This window comes from Psammomys obesus, unplaced genomic scaffold, assembly GCF_907164565.1.
Source record: "Psammomys obesus unplaced genomic scaffold, mPsaObe1.curated_primary_1811, whole genome shotgun sequence".
In the NCBI taxonomy this organism is placed as follows: Eukaryota; Metazoa; Chordata; class Mammalia; order Rodentia; family Muridae; genus Psammomys; species Psammomys obesus.
The window spans coordinates 1,910,005-1,930,701 of record NW_026596463.1 but is presented as its reverse complement, the minus strand read 5'-3'; positions in this window follow the sequence as shown (position 1 = coordinate 1,930,701).

Below are 20,697 nucleotides of genomic sequence, written 5' to 3'. Positions count from 1 at the left end.
AACAAACAAACAAACAAACAAACAAACAAACAAAAACAGAAACCTTTTTAAAAAAAATATGTATATATATGTAATTCTGATTTCAGAAAAACAAAGGAGACATTTAAAAAAAAAATTGAGTGCTAGGAATCTGGCTCAGTGGTAACACACTGGCATGCATGAGGCCCTGAACTCCGTCCATGGTAAAAAAATAGAAATTTTATTTTTCTATGGGCTAGGTGTCTTAGTCAAGTGTCCGGATGAGCTTTGTGAAGATAGGTTTGTTTCTCAGCAATGTATTTATATGTGTATTTATATGTGTGTATGTGTGTGTTTGTATACTTGTGTGTACACATGTGTATGTGTGTATTTGTGTGTGTGTATATCTATGTGTGTGAGTATATATGTAAATGTGTCTGTGTCTGTGTGAATGTGTGGCTATGTAAGTGTGTGCGTGTAAATGTGTGTTATTTATGGGCTGGAGAGATGGCTCAGTGGTTAAGAGCACTGTCTGCTCTTCCAAAGGACCCGGGTTCAATTCCCAGCACCCACATGGCAGCTCGCAACTGCTGTAACTCCATTTCCAAGGGATCTGATACCTTCACACTGATGCACACAATTTAAAATTTAAAAAAGACGTGTATTTATATGTGTATGTATGCATGTGAGTGTGCGTCTTGTATTAAAGAGTGCTCAGTGACCCATAGTATGAGCCAACTGTAAAGCGGCACTTTACAGTGTCCCTAAGAGTCCTGTGTGGGCCTTAGCAGCCTTCCTGCCTGGCCTGTGCCCCTCTAGTGAGAAACTTTGAGTAGTCAAGTCTCTTGGTTACACGATGGGGGCCAGCTGAGGCAAACAGGAGAACGTTCTAGCGGTAATATTCCATGGGAGTAGCTGGAATGTGGAGAACCACACCAGAGAAGTGGCAGGATCTGGGTGGGGCACCACAGAACGACAACTCAGCTGGCCTTGCCACGGCTGTGGAGTATGAAGACAGTGCCTCAGGACGGTGGCTATACAACCTCAACTTTTAACGCTGGAAATGACCTCATTCTCCCCAGCCCTGCATGCCATGCCCAAAGAGTCAGTCAGGCTAGGTAGGAGGTCAGTGACCCGGCTGCCCAACGTGGGGGCACTAACAATGGTGAACTACTTCTGTTCCCAAAGCAGTGTGCTTTCCCGCAGCCCACATTTCTGCAAAGGTGCAGACCATGCCACGGGGGGGGGGGGGGGGGGTGGTGCCTGCATGTCAGGGAACAATTTGCATCCAATTTAAAGCCTTTTCTGTCTTCTGCTGCTTCCTTCACACTCGCCCCCCTACCCCTGACCTTCCTCTCTGTTGTAATTTGAATAGGCATGTCCCCTAGGGCCTCATAGATTTGAATGCTGGTCATTAGAGAGTGGTATCACTTGACAGCGATCAGGATGTACGGCCTTGTTGGAGGAAGTGTGCCGCTGGGAGTGGGTTGGAGGCCTTCAAATGCTCATGCCAATGACTTACGTTTTCTTCCTGGTACCTGCCAGGCCACGTGTAGAGCCCTCAGCAACTTCTCCAGCACCTTGTCTGCTGCCTGTCATCATATTTCTGCCATGACAGTAATGGACTAAACCTCGGAACTGTAAGCCAGCCCCAAGTAAGTGCTTTTCTTTATAAGAGTTGCCGTGGCCATGGTGTCTCTTCACAGCAATAGAACATTGACTAAGGCAACCTTATTCTCTGGATAAAAAATATTCTATGCATTGTGAGGGGGAGGTGGTAGAAAGTGTATTTAACTGAACTGTGGTCACCCAGAGGTGTATGGTGCTATTCCATGGAAACATTAATGTTGCCTTTCAAGAAAAAAGCAGTCTTCACCCCTATAGTTAAGGATCTTGCCATGGGGCGATAATGGGAGGTGCCTAGGTGGGTATCTCCCATAATCACCAAGAGAAACGTCCTTGAGTGAGAGAAACAGAGGGAAACTAAACAGACAAAGAGGAGGAGGAAGCATGTGCCCACATGAGCAGACATAGGGATGATATGCCTACAAATCAAGGAACACCAACATCCATCATAAGGGAGAAGAATAAGGGACAGTATCCAGCCAAGGCTGGGCTGTGACTCTGTTGTAGAGCACTGCCAGGCATGCACAAGGCCCCTTATTCAAACTTAGTAGTGAGGGGCGGAGGACACGAGGTAAGAGAAAGAAAAGAAGGAAGGAAGAAAGAAATGGAGAAAGGAAAAAAGGAAGGAAGAAAGGAAAAGAAAGAAGAAAAAAGAAAGGAAGGAAGAAACCCTGCTGATCCCTTTCTTAATTTCTACCATCAATACTGATTTTGGCCTTCCGGCCTTCAGAGCGATGAGGGAACACGTAAAAATGTTGCTTTCACTTGTTTGTTTTGTTTGCTCCTTTGTTTTCCAGCAGGAGTTCCAACCTGGGATCTTGCACATGCTAACATGAGTTGAACCGCTGAGCTGCAACCCCAGCCCACTTCGACTGCTTTAAACCATCAAGGTTGTGATCACATTAGTTATATCAGCCAGAGGAAACTAATACAGCGTAGCAAGGTGACAAGAAGGGGTTCCCATTGGTCCCGGGAATCAGGGGCCCCTCTTGGGGTTCTTAGTCTCATTAGCAAAATAATTCAAGCTTGGGGACATTTCATTAGACTTTAATAGAGAATCTCTTTCCCCAGGACAGGCAAGCTGTAAATCTTAGCTGCTGCCCAGAAGAGGAGACTGGAGGAGGAAGGGGAAAGCACACTGTTTTAGTTACCAGCATGAGCTCCACACAGCAGCAGGTACACACATGGCAGGGATGGGGCTAAGCTTAGAGAAAAACTAAGAAAACCAAAGTGAGCCAGGCAGGGACGGCACTCAGGAGGCAGAGGCAGGAGGACCTCTGTGAGTTCGAGGCCAGCTAGGTCTACAGAGAGAGTTCCAGACTACCAGGGCTACCCAGAGAAGCCCTGTCTCTCAAAAATAAACAAACAAAACAATAACAAAACAAAAACAAAGGAAAGAACAAATAAAGAATGAAAGAGAGAAAGAAAAGGAAGGAAGGAAGGAAGGAAGGAAGGAAGGAAGGAAGGAAGGAAGGAAGAGAGAAAGAGTCAGAACCAAAACATGGTCAGATTCTAGCCAGTGTCTGGAGGAAAGAGTCACAAAAACAAAAGGCAGCCAAACTCCTTGGCTCCTCCAACACAGGACTGAGCTGGGTAGTGAAAAGTACAGTAGCGCATTAAAGGGCTAATCATTCTGCCTCTCTTTAGCCAGGCATTGCAACCCACCATAAGTGAGAGGAGCAGGAGACAATGCCTTCTTGAAACCTTTGAATGCATCCAGCAAGGGCTGCAATATTTAACCCACCTTCCTAGGGTTAAAATTGACATGGTTCAACCTGTTTGTTAGTTCTCCACCCAGGCCAGACATTCTTTTCTCTTGACCCTTTATGTTTTCCTTTAATGTGCCTTTATGCTACTCTAACATTCTCCCCTCTGAAGAGGTAACCCCCAAATCATTTTGGAACTAGATCAGAGATCAGAGCCTCCAAACAAGGATGAGGCTGCCAAAGGCCCAAGGACATTTCTCGCTTTTAGCCGGGGTGGGGGGGGGGGGGGAAGAAAGAAAGAAAAAAGAAACTGCCTACTTTTCTGTGAGGTCTTCTTCTGCCATACATTGCCTAGGCAATTTCTACACCCCTGTCCTCCGCCTCGTTCTTCACATCACCATCTTTACCACAAGGTAGAAACGGGAAAGGGGGCAGGAGCCCAGGAGCTGGCCAGCTCTTGAACATAGTGTTAGTCACCTGCCACACAAAGGAGTGAAAGGCAAATAAATTAATCCTGGAAACTATTCCTGCTCTGAAAATAAACCGGAGATTAGCAGAGGACAGACTGAGTAACGCAGCAAAAGCAAGAACACCATTAATCCCTCTAAACCACCCACTACAGGGGGCTCTATAGAAAGCCTTCTTAATGCTGAAACAAACAAGGAAAAAGAGGAGGAGGAGAAGGAGGAGGAGGAGGAAGGGGAGGAGGGGGAGGAGGAGAAAAAGATGAAGACAGGCTACCTCCGCTGGATGACTCAGGAAATAAGTTTGTTTCCAGATAATTGTTTCCGAATGTAGTGATGATATTGGCATTAGTCATCCCAATAGCGATCTCATGTGAAGAAGAATGAGTCCAGTGGGAAAAGGTCTAATGAAACCCGCGTAATGGTCTGGGAACTGCTCGTCTGTGGAGAGAGGCCTTTCAGTGACACTGAGGCTGGAGTGGCCCCAAACATGTGTTTCCTGTTGTGTCTGGTTGCTACTATGAGAGCAAGCCCTGGGATAAACAGAGCATGCTCACATCCGGCAAGGAAGGTCCCAGAGGTGGGATGTCACTGGCAGTAAGTCAGAACTGTTTCTGTCAGTCCAGCAGGCTTGTCATGGAGGCATGGGCTCCTGCACTGCCTGGCCATCCTATAATTGAAGGCAGATGCTCTCCAGGCCTGCATGCTTCGAGGGTGCTAGAGGGAGCAAGGGAAGGCAGAGGATGAATAATAAGACCCGAACCCTTCTTATAATCCACATGTGTAGATAGGCCACACTTAGGGAACGAGGGCAGCCAGACCCAGGAAAATTTATATCCTGCACCCGACAAGGCTCAAACTTGAGTGTCTAAGAACCACATGCTGGGCCTGGTGGAATGATACGCTTTTAATCCCAGCACTTGGGAGGCAGAAGCAGGCAGATCTCTGAACTTGAGGCCAGCCAGAGCTACATAACAAGACCCTGACTTGAAACAAACAAACAAACAAACAACAAAACAATGCAAACAACAGAGCCACTGGCCATGTCATGACATAGGCCTGTGTTTGCAACATCTGAGAGGCAGAGGCAAGATTACACGTCCAGGCCATGTTGGTCTGCAGAGGAGACCCTGCTCAAAACACCAACAACCAAATAAACAGGAGAAAACACCTAAAGCATAAGAACTAATATACTCTTTTTCTAAGTTTAAGTTTTAGGATTTGAGAAGAATGCGTTTTGCCATATTTACTTTGTTGTTAGTATTTGCTGTTGTATTGATCAACAAAATCACCTCAGCTTGCTGATTGGCGCTAAAAGTGAAGGGGAATGTAAAACTGTTTCGTGACTTTTTCGAGGAGTGTCAATTCACTTCAACAGAGACAGAGCCTGTAGACCAGAGAGAGTCCAGCTTGGTGGAGCTTATTCCAGCAGCTTATTTGAGCGGCTGGAAGAAGCGGCTTCTTATCACCACCCCTTATCAACTGTTGACTCTTACACAATTACTCCCAGCTGGGGCAAGCAGGCTGGTGATCAAATCTCAGAGGAGCATCTTGTGGGGGTCTCATGACCCTCCCACTCCTCTTTCAAGAGGAAATGTTAACATGCCCTTTGCATAGCTTAGCTCTTTATCTGTTTTGTTGCTAAGACAACAGGCTGTTCGAGGCTTCCCATAGGTCACCACAGCTGCTTTGCTTCATGGCGGCGAGGGTTATGTCAAGCCTAGAGGAAGTAGGTGCTGAAATTAAGGGGTGCCTCTGGAGTTAAAAGGGTGTCGCAGTCCAGCCAGAAAAATCTGATAGAAAGAAACATCAGCCTGCAGGGCAGCCAAGAAGGCGTGTGTCCCTGGCCGTCGTTGCTGCTCAACTTCATCCATTATTTATGCAACTAATAGTAACTGAACGTCTGCTTGCTGCCCATACACTGGAAAAGGAGTGGGCGGACCTGAAGCAAGTACCTACCTTGGAGAGGATTCGGAGCCTGAGAGAGTTGGGGATGTGTGGGATCACGGCTAGACACTGGTCAGAGAGCAGACTGATGAGTCTGGAGCCCGGGGAAGATATCTCAGCCAAAGTGAAGAGTTCAGAGAAAGGAGACCCTGACAAGAGGTGGGAATGCCTCAGGAAGTGGAGCAGTCTTGAGTGGCCCATTTCACAGCAGGGAGCCATTGGGGTCCCTGCCAGACTGTGGTCTCTACCTCTCCTTATTCATGGGTTACTCTCCCCCTCAGCCTCTTTCTCATCCATTTTCTTCATTCCTAGCTTCCTTCTTTCTCTTTCCTATCAGCTTCCATCATCATTTCCTGTAACAGACTTCTGCCTCATTTATTGTATTCTCTCCCTACAGTCTCCTGTACTGACTGGGGAAACTGATATGAAAAAAAGGGATTTCTCAGGAGACCACTTTTGATAAAAATTATCCTGTATGCTATTCTCTCAAATTGGATAAGGCCTTCAGGCCCAAAGGCTTGCCATTGTGTGTGACACAACCGGGTCTAAAAGACAACCTTGGAAAAGGCTAATCTTCTTGTAGCAAGGACGTGCTGATCTCACTGTTCACCAGCCAGAGAGCAACTGGAGAGCAAATGTATGTGGATCAGCACACTGTGCTTTAAAAAAGATGCTTCAAGAGCCTTCCAGCCTTCACTCTCCGTAAGCACAACTCGGATGGGTTTGCTATCTTATCACTAAAATGAAAGACGGAGTGAGGAAATGTGTCCTCATGTCTTTCTCTCAAAGACACTTGGAAAAGAACAAACATTCCTAAGAAAGGACAGTGATCTTAATTAACACCCAGAGATGATCACAACAAATTGTTTTTTGTTGCTTAACAACCAAGTTCTCCAGCTCTCAGCAACAAACACTAAGAGCTTCTTTCAAGGGCCCCCAGGACTGGTGAAGTTTTAAGTGCCAGCTGGGCTCAACTGGGCTGTGGTCCCGGCTGTTAGATTATACAGCATGTTTTCTTGCTTTTCTCAGACTGCAAGCTCCCGGGAGATAGTTTTTCTCATGGATGATCCCAGGAATGTGGAAGGGTGAGCAGAAAACAGGATGGCTCTTCATAGCTTCCCTTGAAATAACTGTACCATGAATTCCACCACATTCCATGAGCCTAAGCAAGTCATGGCCCCACCCAGTGCTGGCTGAGTAGAGAAATGCATTCCCAGCCCACTCTATTGAACTACCAGTTCCCACAGCAACAAAGAATGGAGACCAGTCATCCAGTCTACCACAGGTGCTGCCACTGTGGTGAAAGCATCCGTTCAGCTTTTGTTATGTGGATTAATGATCTAAGAGTAAGCTTATGCTAGGTGTGAATCACACCTGTGATCCCACCCCTGAAAAGGAGGAGGGGACCAGGAGTTCAAGACCAGCCTCAGCTATACAGTGAGTGTAAGACCCTGTCTGAAAGCAGCAGCAACAAGGGTTAGCCTTTTCTTAAAAATGAAATAAAATAAAAAAGAATCCCACCCATTTTGTTTTTCTAGCTTTTAGCCCTTATTTATTACGTGTGTGTGCCTGTGTGACTGTGCACACACGTGTGTGTGTGGTATAGCATACATGTGGAGATCGGCAAACAAATTGGGGAGTTTGTTCTCGTTTCTACCACATGAGCTCTGGGGATTGAACTCAGCCCGTCTAGCTTGACAGCAAGTGACATAAACTGACACCATCTCCGTAGCCTCACCTTCTCCATTCTTACTCTTGTGTTCACCTTCTTCCTGCAGGTCCTTTTCCTTCATTCCCACCTGCCTCCTTCCTCTATCCCCCTGCTCATTCTTCTCTCTCTCCAATGTTCTCTTCTCTGCCCTCCTGCATTTTCTAGCCACCTTCCCTACTGTGTCCTACAATGAGTGGGGAAAATGAACACAGAATAGCAAATTATTTTAACATTCATTCTTCACTTTTCAGAAACCCAACAGGGGAAAACAAAACAGTATGATGTAGAAGTAAAAACTTCCCAAGCGCCTGGTATATAACAGAGAGCTGGGAGCGTCACTTTCTTGAGGTGTGCCATGTCGGGCTTAAATAGAGAATGACTTTACTAGTGCTTGGGTCCTTGATGGTGCCTTTGTTCATACATGGGTTAACACTGTTTGAGTTCATACATAATTAACACTGTTCAAAAAGACAGAGCCTAGACCAAGCGAATCAGAGTGAGTTAAAGATAGGTACACCAGGGGTGGGAGAGATGGCTCAGTGATTAAGAGTGCTGTCTACTCTTCTAAAGGACCCGGGTTCAATTCCAAGCAACCATATGGCAGCTCACAACAGTCTGTAACACCAGTTTCAATAACACCAGTTTCAAGGGATCTGACACTTTCACCCTAATGCACATAAAATAAAAAATTAGATAAATTATTTTTTAAAATATAGGTAAAATATTGTGAGGCAATGCCTTCTCCATAGAGCAGACATTCAGCTCCTATAGAAATAGCTATGATAGCCATTCTCAGAACAGAACGACCTAAAAACCACGTAGAATGGGAGTCCATGAATAAAATCACCCTCATAAGCACACATTAGGCAAGTGAATTAGTTTTCTCTATGTTAGTTTTATTCTGAAAGCAGACGGTCCATCACCCATCTGGGGTTCTCTTCTGGAAGCTGTTAGGTATGGGTGATGTTTAAAGTAGAGATATCATCCGGGAAGTCTGAAGGCACCCATGCATGGAGGTTGATATTATGTATATATTGGTGTCCGCTCACTTAGTAACTGATGATCAGTATCTTTATCTATACAGTAAGGGCTTTGAAGAACTCATTGATTTATTGAACATATAAAACAGTATGTCTACCCTGGGTATGTCACAGGAACAAATAGGGCATAGTCATGAATCTGGTTCATGTATTCAGTCATACTCCATGGCAGCTTGAGCTTACGACAATGGACATCATGCATATGACTCCTGACGTGGCAATCCCATTGTGATGATGGAGACAAGACAACCAGGCAATGACAAAGCACTTAGATTCCCACTGAGAAGAAAGGAGGTTATTAAGTGCCATAGAGACACTTAATAACTGCCATGCTTTGAATCTGAAATTCTTCACAGGGACGCGTTTGAAAAGCTTGTTTCCAAGCTGACTGTCAGGGCTTTGAAGGTTATTCGTGGCCCTGGTCCTAGTCTTGCTGTTTCCTGCCCGGGAATGGTACCCCTCACTGTGGACTGGATTCTCCTTCATCAATCACTAATCGATAAAATGTTCCACAGATTTGCTTGCAGGCAATCAGATGGTGGCATTTTCTCAACTGAGGGTACTTCGTCCTAGATGGCCCTAGGTTGTGCTACATTGACAAAAAAACAACAAACAAACAAAAAACAACAACAACAAAAAAAAAAACCTAATCGGCAAAGGACGTCCCACTAAAATAATAGCCATCAAGGCATAAGGAGCCTTACATGGGTCTAAGTGCTTATTAATGTCCACAACAGCTCTAAGGGCAAAAGCCACTATTCATACTCTGCCACTAATTACCCGGTGAAGCCCAGCTACAGAAAGAACCAGCACTAATGGCTGTGGTCAGGCTTTGTGTAGATACATCCTTCTAGAGAACACCACTTCCAAGTCACTGCTTTAACTGCCCAGGAAAGAGACTGAGAGCTCTGCAGTAAAGGGTTCTGAGCCAGTGTACATATCACATCTCGCCATCCCTGCCAGCCCTGGTGCCTACGGAGATGGGACCATGCATTAAATGTCCCTCTCTCCCCCCTAATCTTTCTCTGAGAAAAGGATCGAAGGGCCTGCCAAATAGCAGAATAAAAAAATAACAGTATAGCCAATGGTAACCATGAATTAATACTTGCACAACTGGAAAAATCTCCATTCCTCCGTCCTTATTGTAGCCTGCAGTCTGTTCACGATCATACCTCCCAGTAACCTGCACCATGATTTAGGGGATAATGTACAGATCCAACAGATTTAGACGAGACAACACGCTTCGTAAGATGGAGTATGCCGTCAAAGGCGTGGTCTGTGGTGTGATGACAGTGACAACTGTGGTTTGTTGACGTGCTCTGTGCCTGAGATGTGGGACATTATCCTCAGTCCTGCTGTCTTCGTGAGAAGGCAGGTGTCCAGAGCCAGCTGCTCACGGATGACCTAATTGGGGTGTAGGACTGGGAATGCTGGCAAATGTCTGTGGTTCCCAGCACTAAAGAGGATTAGACAGGAGGATTGAGAGCCCAGGGCCAGTTAAAGCTCAGAGCAAAACCTGAGGAGAAGTGGATGGGGTTAGAGAGCACTGACCGTTCCTGCAGATGACCTTGGTTTAGTTCCCAGCACACACATCTGCAGCTCTCTGACATCTGGAATTCCAGTTCCAGGGGATCTGATGTCTCTGTGGGAACCTGCACACATGGGGAACACATGAACCCATCCAGGCACCCACACATGCACATAAGTAAAAATAGTAAATAAAGAAGAAGGAAGGAGGAAGCCAGTCAGGTGGCTACTGCACTAGCCTGAGAGTAGGTAGTGCCTTGGGCCAGGTGGAGGCTGGGAGAAACTGTTAGAAGACATTTCTTTCTAGGAAACTGGATGAGAAAGTCAATAGTAAAAGACAGTTTGGACCCCCACGTTTTTAGCTAACACTGCCTAGAAAGACAGGGAGAACTTCTGACCTTTCCTTCATGGGAAAGGTCAGCAGTGAGGACAACAGTTATTGAAGTTAGAGAAAGTAACTCAAGTTACAAACTGGGAGATGGCCCCTCAGGTAACCAGGGCTGAGGATTGTTCCTCGAGGCCTACTGTAAAAGAGCCAGTGAGGGCTGCAGAGAAAGGCCCAGCTCGGGACTGAAAGCTGATGGATACTGAGCAGTGGGCACAGAGGACTGGCACATTTATCAGGACTCAGTGCAGTCAAATGAAAAAGGGATGAGATGGCAGGAGCAGACAGCCCTGTGTGGAGTAAAGAAACAGACTTGGTAGCTGAGCGCTGTGGCTTCTGTGGGAGGCTGAGGCAGGAGTGTTCAGGATAGTTGGGGGTGAAGAGGAAAGACATTCTTACATTATGGCCTAGGAGTAGGCAATGGATATGAACCTGCAGAGGTGACAGATAACCATGTACAAGAGAGGAGGAAAGGGCTGGAGAGATGGCTCAAAGGGTAAGAGCACTGGCTGCTCTTCCAGAGGTCCTGAGTTCAATTCCCAGCAACCACATGGTGGCTCCCAACCATCATAATGAGATCTGGTGCCCTCTGCTGGTGTGCAGGTGTACATGCAGACAGAACAAAATAAATTAGAGAGAGAGAGGAGGAAAGCTTGTGGGAATGACGCCCTTGAGAGAGATCACGGGACCTAGTGTATGTGCATATGACCTGGCTAGGCTAGGCTAGGCTAGACCAATGGTAAGGAGGAGGGTGGGAATGAATGTCACTGGGACAAGTGTGTAATAACCACACAGTCAACAGATCTGGGATGAAGAGATTGATTGTGTTGAGGTGGGGAAACAGAGACACACAGAGAGAAAAAGACAGGGGGAGAGTGTAGGAGAAGAGAAAGAGGAGCATGGTGGGAGCCCCCTCCTCAGAGAGAAAAAGTCAGAGAGGAGGGTGGGGACTCTGAAGAAGAGAGACTGCAAGAGAGACATCACAGGTTGCCAAACAACCTGGGAATAATAATAATAATAAAAAGAGGAGCTAGGGAGGGGCGGCCAGGCGGGGAAGAGGACGTTGGGCTGCTTCTCATGCAAGACAAGTTAAAGTGTATAAACTTGGGTTCATAGGAAGCAGCTCTTCGTTACCATGCCAGGGGCGGGGGAAGAAGAGAGAGAGAGTAAAACTCCCAACTGTCCAGATCATGGAGTGAGGAGAAGGGAAAGCTCCTTCCCTAGAAAGCTCAGGGTACAGGGTGGAGTTGCCAGCCATGCCCAGCAGTAGATAGGGACTGAGGAATGCTGGGAGAACCTGGAGTTTTTTGTCCCAGTCCTAAAGCACACCATTCCAGCCTTTTGCTGATAATAAATGGATAATCGGTGAAGAAATCAACCATTTTTGGCTACTTCCTGCTGACACTGGGGCAGGCAATAGGGAGGTCAAAAGGCTGAGTTCAGGAAGAGCAGGCTGTTGTATTTGCTGTCCAGGGTCAGTGAGGACATCTGTGGCTGGAACGGAAAGTGAAGGTCTGCAAGGTTAGACTGGAACACCTAAAAAAAAGCGTAGCTGCTTTTACACCGTCATGGATGTAGGAAACAGGTGGCAGGAATATACATATGGACAGAAGAGAAAGTTAAGTAGATTAGGGAGAAAATTCCTTCAGGTGTACATTTGGAACTTTTGGGAGAGTGAGCAGAGATGGAAGGTTTGGAGCAAAGAAAAGAAAAAACTTGAATATAGGGAACCTCCATTTATCCAATCGCTGGTAAGTAAAACGTTTCCATTTGGGATCTGTCATCTAAGGGATATTGAGGCCAAGTTTGTTTGCAGAGGCGAGTAAGCTTGGAAGCCAAGTGTAGGGATGTGAATTTATGTAGGAGACACCCCAGAGGAGAGCCTGGGGTTACAGTGGGAGACAGGATTCCCATGGGCGAAGAGAGGTAAGCTAGTTCTGCCCATCTAAGATTCCTCCAGTCAGTGAGGGAAATGACATTACCAGTGCTGTCTGCTGTGAGGAGAAAAAGAAAGCGGGGTCTGGACACTGCTTACCTTGCAAGGGATGGGGTGTCAACATGTCCAGTAAAAAGCCCCGGGTCGGAGGGAGCACCGGGAAGGAGAGGCGGACAGCCCGGCCTTGCTGGACAGGGTGAAAGCGAGGCTGGCTGACCCGATCGCGCAGGCTGCTGCAGCTCTCACTCTTCCTGTCAATGGAGCGTCTTCCTTGCGGCATGTGTGAGACCAACCGGCATTTCCTCCTGTTCATCAGACCTGGGCCCACATCCTGTATGGGAAAAACAAAACAAAACAAAAACAAACAAAACCCAACAACAACAAAATACAGAAGTCCAAAGATCTGTGGACAGGCCCGTGTCTCGGCAAAGCTCCTGGCTTCCTTCTCCAAGGCTTCACCTTCTCCTCAGATGGATGGAGATGGAGCCTCATGCTCTACTTCTGCAGTCGGAGCGTAGGAAGGACCCGGGAGTTTCCTTCTGTTTATTCCTATGGAAAATGGTTGAGGACTGGAGTTGGCAGAGTGCTTCCCTGGCACACAGGACAGCTTCCACGTGGGAGGTTTTATTAGGGGAGGGGAACGGTGACAAGCCTCTCCGGGCGAGGCGAGAGAGAGGGGTGGGAGAATGGGGGGGGTCCTCTTATAAGTTGACTCAGGGCATGCAGGACCAACAGGTGTGAAGGTTCCTGTGGCCTCAGAGGTGCCTGATGCTTGTCAGGTCCCCTGGGGGCTGGCCACAGGGACACCTGTTTCCCAATTCCAACAGTGCTGGTATATAATTAGGGATAAAGGCAGACAGCCTTTTTCCCCCCTGGCATTTATTTGGATTCACAAACATGTAGTAATAAAATACTAGTTCTTAAATTTTCATTTCGGTGAAACTTTGTGCCAAACTCTGTTCCAAGCACTATTCTGTGCTCTTGTCATTAGTGCGATATTCTCAGAACTGAGTACTACTGAGAAAGACAGGCAGAAAAAAGCCAGGGCTAGGTAATAATGTGTTGAACTTCCAAGATGACCGGCTCCTTCCTCGCCCCCTGAGCTGAGACAAAAGCGGTGGCAGCTTAAAACAAAGGCCTAGCCAGTTCCCTGATGATGTACTGGCTAACCAAATTCAAGGGTGTGCTGCCCGCCAACCACTGTGGGCCAAGCAATCATCCTCTCTTTCTTCAAACTGACCAACTCTAAGTTAGGGGAGGAAGACTCTTCAGAGACTTAAATGTTCACTCCTCACCCACCACCCCCTCCGGAGAAGAAGCTGGATTTTTTTTGGCTTCCTGAGGCCCCACTCTGCTCCGAAGACGGTCCTTCTTGGTATGCCTGCTGGTGTGTTGCGCCTTTCTTCAGCTGCTGAGTCTGTCTGCAGTGTTTGAGCACCTGTAGTGCTCAAGATTTTCCCTGCCTTGCCTTTTAGTTCCTTAACTGGCAGAGTAGAAGCGAACCAATCAAGACCATTAGACTGTATCACTATGGTGATCATCATTATCTGGCTGACTGTGGTGGAAAACAGGAGGTGCAGATAAGCTAAAATGTCTGTCCTGAGGACAGGGAGCTCAAAAGCAGTGATGGTATCAGTAATCCCAGCTACTAACCAGTGTGGTTCAACCGCCTTTTCGTTATTCTGTCCATCAGAGCTACCCTAAAATAAAACTGGTTTTGGAGGCCTAAGTGACTCATCAAGGGAGGAGGGCCTTCAGGACCTGCCAAGCCAGCAGCAGCAGCAGCTTTAAAGACTATTTGGAGAGCCTGCCGGGCACGGAGTAATAAGCTTTTCGGTCCTGTGGAGTCCCTGACCTCATCCTCGCTCCCCACTGAGGCTCCTCCTGACCCCACTCGCTGCTTCTGGTGCTTTTGTTCCAGCTTCCCAGGCTGTCCCCTTGGAGAGTGTATGTTAGTTTTTGGCTCTGTAGCTGTGTGCCCCCTCCCTTGCTAAACTCAAACTAGCACAGGTTTGCTCCCGGGAAAGATGCAAGAATTGCTGAGTGAGGGAGAGAAGGTGAGCGTGTTCGGAAATGAACTTCTAGGGGCAGAAGAAGCTGGATGGAAATGATGCCTGCCCCACGGGCGGGACTGAGCTCTTGCTTCTCTTGCACTCTAGTCTTTTCCCTAAGGCAAGGGCCCTGAGCCATTCCCGACGACACTTTCTCTGTAACAGCAGATGCTGCTCACTGCTTTCCACTCGGTCGAGCCCATTTACAGCTCAGACCTTAGCTCCAACAGCAATGCAGGAGGTATCCTGGGAGACAAAGACGATTCCTAAAGGATTTTCAAAGCCACCGATCCTAGTGTTAGACACTACATTCCTGGCTGAGCCACAGGCCTCTCGCTGAGGTTTTGTTCACTTAGGAATCACTGGGTGAAACTTAAGCAACTGGACATTAGGACTGAGAATTCCAGACACCCAATAGACACTTCATAGAAAAAGAAAAAAGCCTGCTATCGTCTGATAACACAAACATTTTGTGTTACACACACAGGGAATGCTTGTTAAGATTTGGCATCTATTTCTAAGCCATTTTTTTGAATGTTATTTCTAAGACGCCAGTACTACCCTTTATTTCCCAAAAGGTGTTGGAGATTAAGTTAATACATCGTTGCCTTTTCTTATTGCAGTGATTTTTCTGCTTCTAAAATTGTCACATTTTCTGAGTTGGACAGGCCTGAGCCCTTGGGCTTTGTAATTTGACTAATTTTGGGTTCAGAGAGAAACAGTGCAAGGTTGGTAGCTGTTCTAGACGCTAAAAACCTGGGTGATGTCAAAGCAGTTTTACTTCTCTCCCTCAAAAGCCCTCCCGCACAGCAGGGCTCCAAAGGCACTGTGTCCCACTTCAGACACTTCCTTCAAATGTTAATGAGCACCTCACAAAAAAAAAAACAAAACAAAAAAACAAAAAAAAAAACTGGACAAAACCGGTTTTGTGGTACTTGGAGCAGCTGGGAATTAGCAGCCTCTACATCCCTGAGTTTCCCAGACTCCCTCTCCTCCTCCTCCTCCTCCTCCTCCTCCTCCTCCCCAGGAACTGTCGTCAAGGACCCCTGCTGTTACTCCGACCCTGGGCTCCAAGTCTTTCACATCAAAATCCCGACACTCCTTGGAATACAGTCTTGTCTCTTTTCAGGAGACCGTCTTTTTCGTAGTCTAGCAGGGATGCCAGGCAAACCCCAGCTGCCCCATCTTTGTTAGTCCAGGTGGGAATGCCCTTGGGTCCTTGGTATACTCACAGCAGGTGGATGGTGCTATTTCATCTCAGAGATGACAAACTGCTCAGGATGATGAAATTACCCTACCGTGACCAGAAAACTAATAAACGACAGGCCAAAGATTCAACCCAGTGAGAGAAATAAAACCGAATGATCTAATGTCGAGACAAAGTTATATTATGTAAATGCAGGTTTATTGGGAGCAGTGCAGGAGGGGAAGGAAGAGAGAGGCAGGTGTGCAGAAAGAGGAGAGACAGAGACAGAGAGACAGAAAGAGAGGAAAGCAGAGGAGAGGAAGGGGAAGGGAAGGAAGAGAAAAGGGCAGAGAACCAAAAAGTCTGGATTATATAGTCAAGGTCTCTGGGTGAGGGAGAGCCCCAAAAAGGAGGAGAGGCAGGAATGCCAGCCACGCCCTGCAGTGCACTGGGACTAACACTGGGACTGTGGAGCTCACTGTCCAGGTCCTGCCTCCTTCCACATGGTCCATCCTAGAGGTAGCAGTTCTGTCACAAGTGACAGGAGAACTGGAAGAGAATAGGAATGGTTAAGAGGACAAGGAAGATCTCAGATCTCACCCTGAGGAGGACTGGTGTGTGTGTGTGTGTGTGTGTGTGTGTGTGTGTGTGTGTGTGTGTGCACATTCTGTGTATGTGTGTACATGTGAGAGTGTTCATGTGCTCTAATGTGTGCATGTATGTGTGTGAGTATGTATGTGTCTGTGTGCGTCTGTGTATGACTGTGGCGTATGTGCGTGTACCTGTGTGTGTGTACAATGTGTGTATATGTGTGTGAGTGTGTATGTGTGTGGTGTGTATGTGTGCATGTGTGTGCGTGTATGATGTGTGTGTATGTGAGTGTCTGTGTGTCTGTGTGTGGTGTATGTGTGTGTGTAATAGTGTGTGTGTCTCTGTGTGTGGTGTGTATATATGTGTTATGTGTGTGTTGTGTGTGTGTGCGCACGCACGTGCGTGTGTAGCTCCGTTGTCAGAGTGTTTGCCTAACATGCACAAAGCATTAAGTTTAGTCTCCAGAAGCATGTAGTCCAGGTGTGGTGGCATGTGCTTGTAATCCTAACACTTGGGGAGTGAAGGCATGAGGATCAGGAGGATTACAAGTACATTACAAGTTAGGGGCCAGCCTGGGCTGCATAAGACCCGGTCTCAGAAAAACAAAGGAAAAAGAAAAGAGACAAAGAAAGCAGCCAGTGCTCTTGATCGCTGAGCTATCTCTTAGACCCTCTATCGGATCGTAGAGATGATGGTATGAAGCCTGAGGGGTTGCAGAGGTTGCCAGGAATCACAGAGGAATTTATTTTAAACCAGTTTAACCTTTAAGATCTTTCTCCTTTTTCTTCTTTCTTTCTTCCTTCCTTTCTTCCTTCCTTCCTTCCTTCCTTCCTTCCTTCCTTCCTTCCTTCCTTCCTTCCTTCCTTTTCTTCTTGTTTTTATCATTCTTTCTGACAAGGTCTCATATAACCCAGGTTAGCCTCTAGCTTGCCATGGAGCTGAGGATGACCTCAAAGTTCTAATTCTCCTGCCTCTACCTCCCAAGTGTCAGAGTTCCTGTTCTGGGTGGGTGTGGTGCTAAGGGTCAAACTCAGGGCTTCCTGTATGCTAGGCAAGCACTGTGCCAGCCGAACTATGTCCCCAGCCCCTCTATTTGACACGTGGTCAGCTTATGGAGGCCTTGCTGGCCTGGAACTTATGGTGACCCTGCCTCTGCCTCCCAGGTACAGAGATAAGACCTGTCCCACCATGCCTAGGCCCAAAGGTTAGCTTTAGTTTACCTTTGAAATGGTTAGTAACAGCAATAATGGCAAAGCCTTGCATTTCTGTAGCCCTCTCTCAGGGTTTCCAAAGAACTCTGTGCGTGCTTTGTGCCTTTCTCAGCACTCCTGAAGGTGTTAGGAAGCATGGTGTTAATATCACCACATCAGTGAAAGAGAAAGGCAGAGACAGTGGCGGTGCAAGGTTGGAGGGCCCTGTTGAGCTGCAGTGCTCGCGGGCTCCCTGTGGTGTGGCTGATGGGCACCCAGGGCTGGGGGTTCCTGTCTCCACTCTGGCTTCAGCGGTGCAGGTGCCATAGAAAGTAATTCTGTGACCCGAAGAGTCATATGCTGCCTCTGCAGCTACTTACACACTACGGTCTTAGTTTATCTCTTTAGGAAAGATTTCCAGTCAGTGTGGTCCACACCGATAATCCCAGCACTCCAAAGGCAGAGGCAGGCAGTTCAGCCAGCTGCATACCAGGCTGTAGGCCACTCTGGCTGAGACACAAAACAAAAAACCAAAGTGCTGTTAACCGCGTGAGAAGAACACTCCTACCCATTGTTTGTAGTCTTATAAGTGAATCCATTGTTTCTTAAGAAACACACAACACACACACACACACACACACAGGAAACATTTCTCTTATCTATGAGAGTTTGAGAAGGGAGCTGGGAACCACTAGAGTTGGGGTGTGTCTGTGGTGGCTGCCAGGCTGTAAACAGAGAAGCTGCATGCTAAGCAAATATTCTGATGTAAAAATGCTCCTGACACTTATCTAAAGAGGCTGTTGTGAATGATTTTATAAGAAACATTAAAAGAAAGAAACATCAACAATTTTTTTTTTTCTGAAATGAAGCTAGCAGTGTCGCCTTTGAGAGTCATGCCATGTGTACCCGACTCTCTCCTGACTCAGAACTTCAGAACCAAGTACAGGAACAAAGTTCATTCTTGGCCTCACCCTGCTTTCCCACACTGAGCCAGGCTCCTTTGCCCTTGATTTGGGCTGGATGCCCATAGAAGGGCTTTTGAAGAAAATGGACAGCCTAGGATAGCAGACTGGATTGTCCAGTGGTGTCTGTCTGCATGCATGAGGCAGCGGACCCAGAGTGGCCTCAGCGCAGCCACAGGAAAAAGAGGCGCTTGCTTACAAAGCAGGCAAAGCGGACCTGCACTGTGTTTACTCTTCACCCTGCGTTTTCACCTGAGCAGCTGCTTGGAAGTTTCTGCTTCCATCTATCCCAGTCACCATACTCTCCAGAAATAAGCCACCCTGCACTCTTAGGAGCACTTTCCTGGTCCTAGACATGTTCTAATCTAGTCAAGTCAGCAACCAAGCCCAACTCGCCTACTGCCCTCCCAAAAGGACTGTCTAGATGAGCAGCTGAGCTCAGCAGATCCACCCCTGCTGGCTTTCCGGTCATCAGGTGGCATAATGACTACCCTCTGCTCCTCACCCACCACCTGCTCAACAAATAATCATTGCTCCAGATGCTGCCAGCTGACTGCGTGAGGTGAGCACCAGTTATTCTCTGCACAGCATGATCCTTTCCCAGGAGGGTGAGATTTCCACTGAAGCTTTGTTATCACCTGTCATCTGACAAACGTCCCAGCCCAAGCTTGAAAGTCCCCCCAAACTGCTATCCTTAAAAGTATTTTCTCCAGGGGGTCAGTGAGAGGGCTCTGCAGGTAAAGACACTTGCATCCCAACCTGACCACCTGAGTTCTATCTCTGGGACTCAGCCACATGTAGAAGGAAAAGAATCAATTCCCCAAAGTTTTCCTTTGACCTCTAAATGCATGCCATGGCACATTCACCATCACCCAATGCACATACAAATACATACATGTATACACACTAAATGAATAAATGTAAGATAAATTAAAACACACACACTCCACTTTGTTTGCATGGCAGGAAAAAGAAATCTAAGCTTAGGAATGCAGAAAACTGGGTCTGGAGCCATGGCTCAGCAGCTGAGCACACTTGTTCGTTCAGAGCACCACCACCCCGGCAAGCGGGTGGTGCTCAGACATACCTGTGGACAAACCACTCGCACACGTTAAATTAAATGAATATATTCTTTAAAAAATAAAACCCAAAGATCATAATCTAGACAATAGTTGGCCACTAATGCCTGAAATAATTACTAAAGGAGATTATTTCTTTGGATTGTGATGCCATTATCAGTTTAGCCTCTGGCTGACGTCTGGACCTCTCAGCCCCACTGTGTACAAGCCAAGCCATATTAAGTGAGAGAAGCACCTTCAGCTGCTAAACACCCCTCCAGCTTGAAAGACCGAAGTCTAAGAAAGCCAACACCCAGAGAGGTGTCTGAGGGAAAGGTCCTCTAAGTGGCGGGTAGTGAGTACAGACAAATGGCAGGAGGCAGACAGACAGGAGCTGTACTTGGCCTGCAAATGAGTGGGACAGAAATACTAGAAGACAAGGGCAGACATTGTGTATGTGCAAATCAGGAAGAAGTGGCATGAGTATACCTATGAAATTTTGTATTTTACAATGTGGAGAGTGCGGAACACTTTAATTCTTCAAGGGAGGAAGTGGATTCTTTGGTGGACGTTTCAGCAGGCTTTCACTAACTGTCGTGCTTCGGTGAGACTGTGGGTGTGAAAGTTTGTAGATGAAAGGAAGGACTCCAGTCATGGGCTGTTGTAGAAACAGAAGCAGAAGGCAGTCACCACTGGGGAGAGGATGATATTTTGGCTACGATTTTACATAAAATTGCTGATAGATCAGATACGGAACACAAAGTGCCCAGGGACAAAGCAGGATTTTTATTCTTCTTTTTATCTGAAGAACTAGAGGGATGAGGCATAATTTGAAGTGCTGGGAAGATTGTTCAAGGAAAAGGTGCTGGGAAATATATCAGCTGTCTAGTGTGAGAATACATGTGATAAGCCTGTACATACCCAAAGGAAATAGCAAGATGAATTATTTCATGTCTGCAGTGGAAAAACCTAGGACAGAAAAAGATTTGGTGTTGCCAATGCATAGATGGTTCTTAAAACCACAGGAGTGGATGAACCAACAAATGAATGAACACACATTTTGGAAAGACATACAAGGATTAACCCAGGTCACTTTAGATGCCAGCAGTGTGGTCCCACCAGCAGAGAACCAACTTTGAACCGGCAGTGAGGAATCAAGGGCAGTGTGGGCCTGGGGAGGTCAACGGTGTCATTCCCACCCTTAGGCTGCGTGTTGGGGGCCCGAGATGTGACTGTGGAAGTCCTTGCTCGCCTTGTCCAGAGTGTGTGCTCAACAGAGGAGCGAGTGAAGAGAAGAGCTTCTCCTCTACCTATATCCCACCAGGCCCCAAAAGTTCAGGGACTCCATCTCTCCAGAAA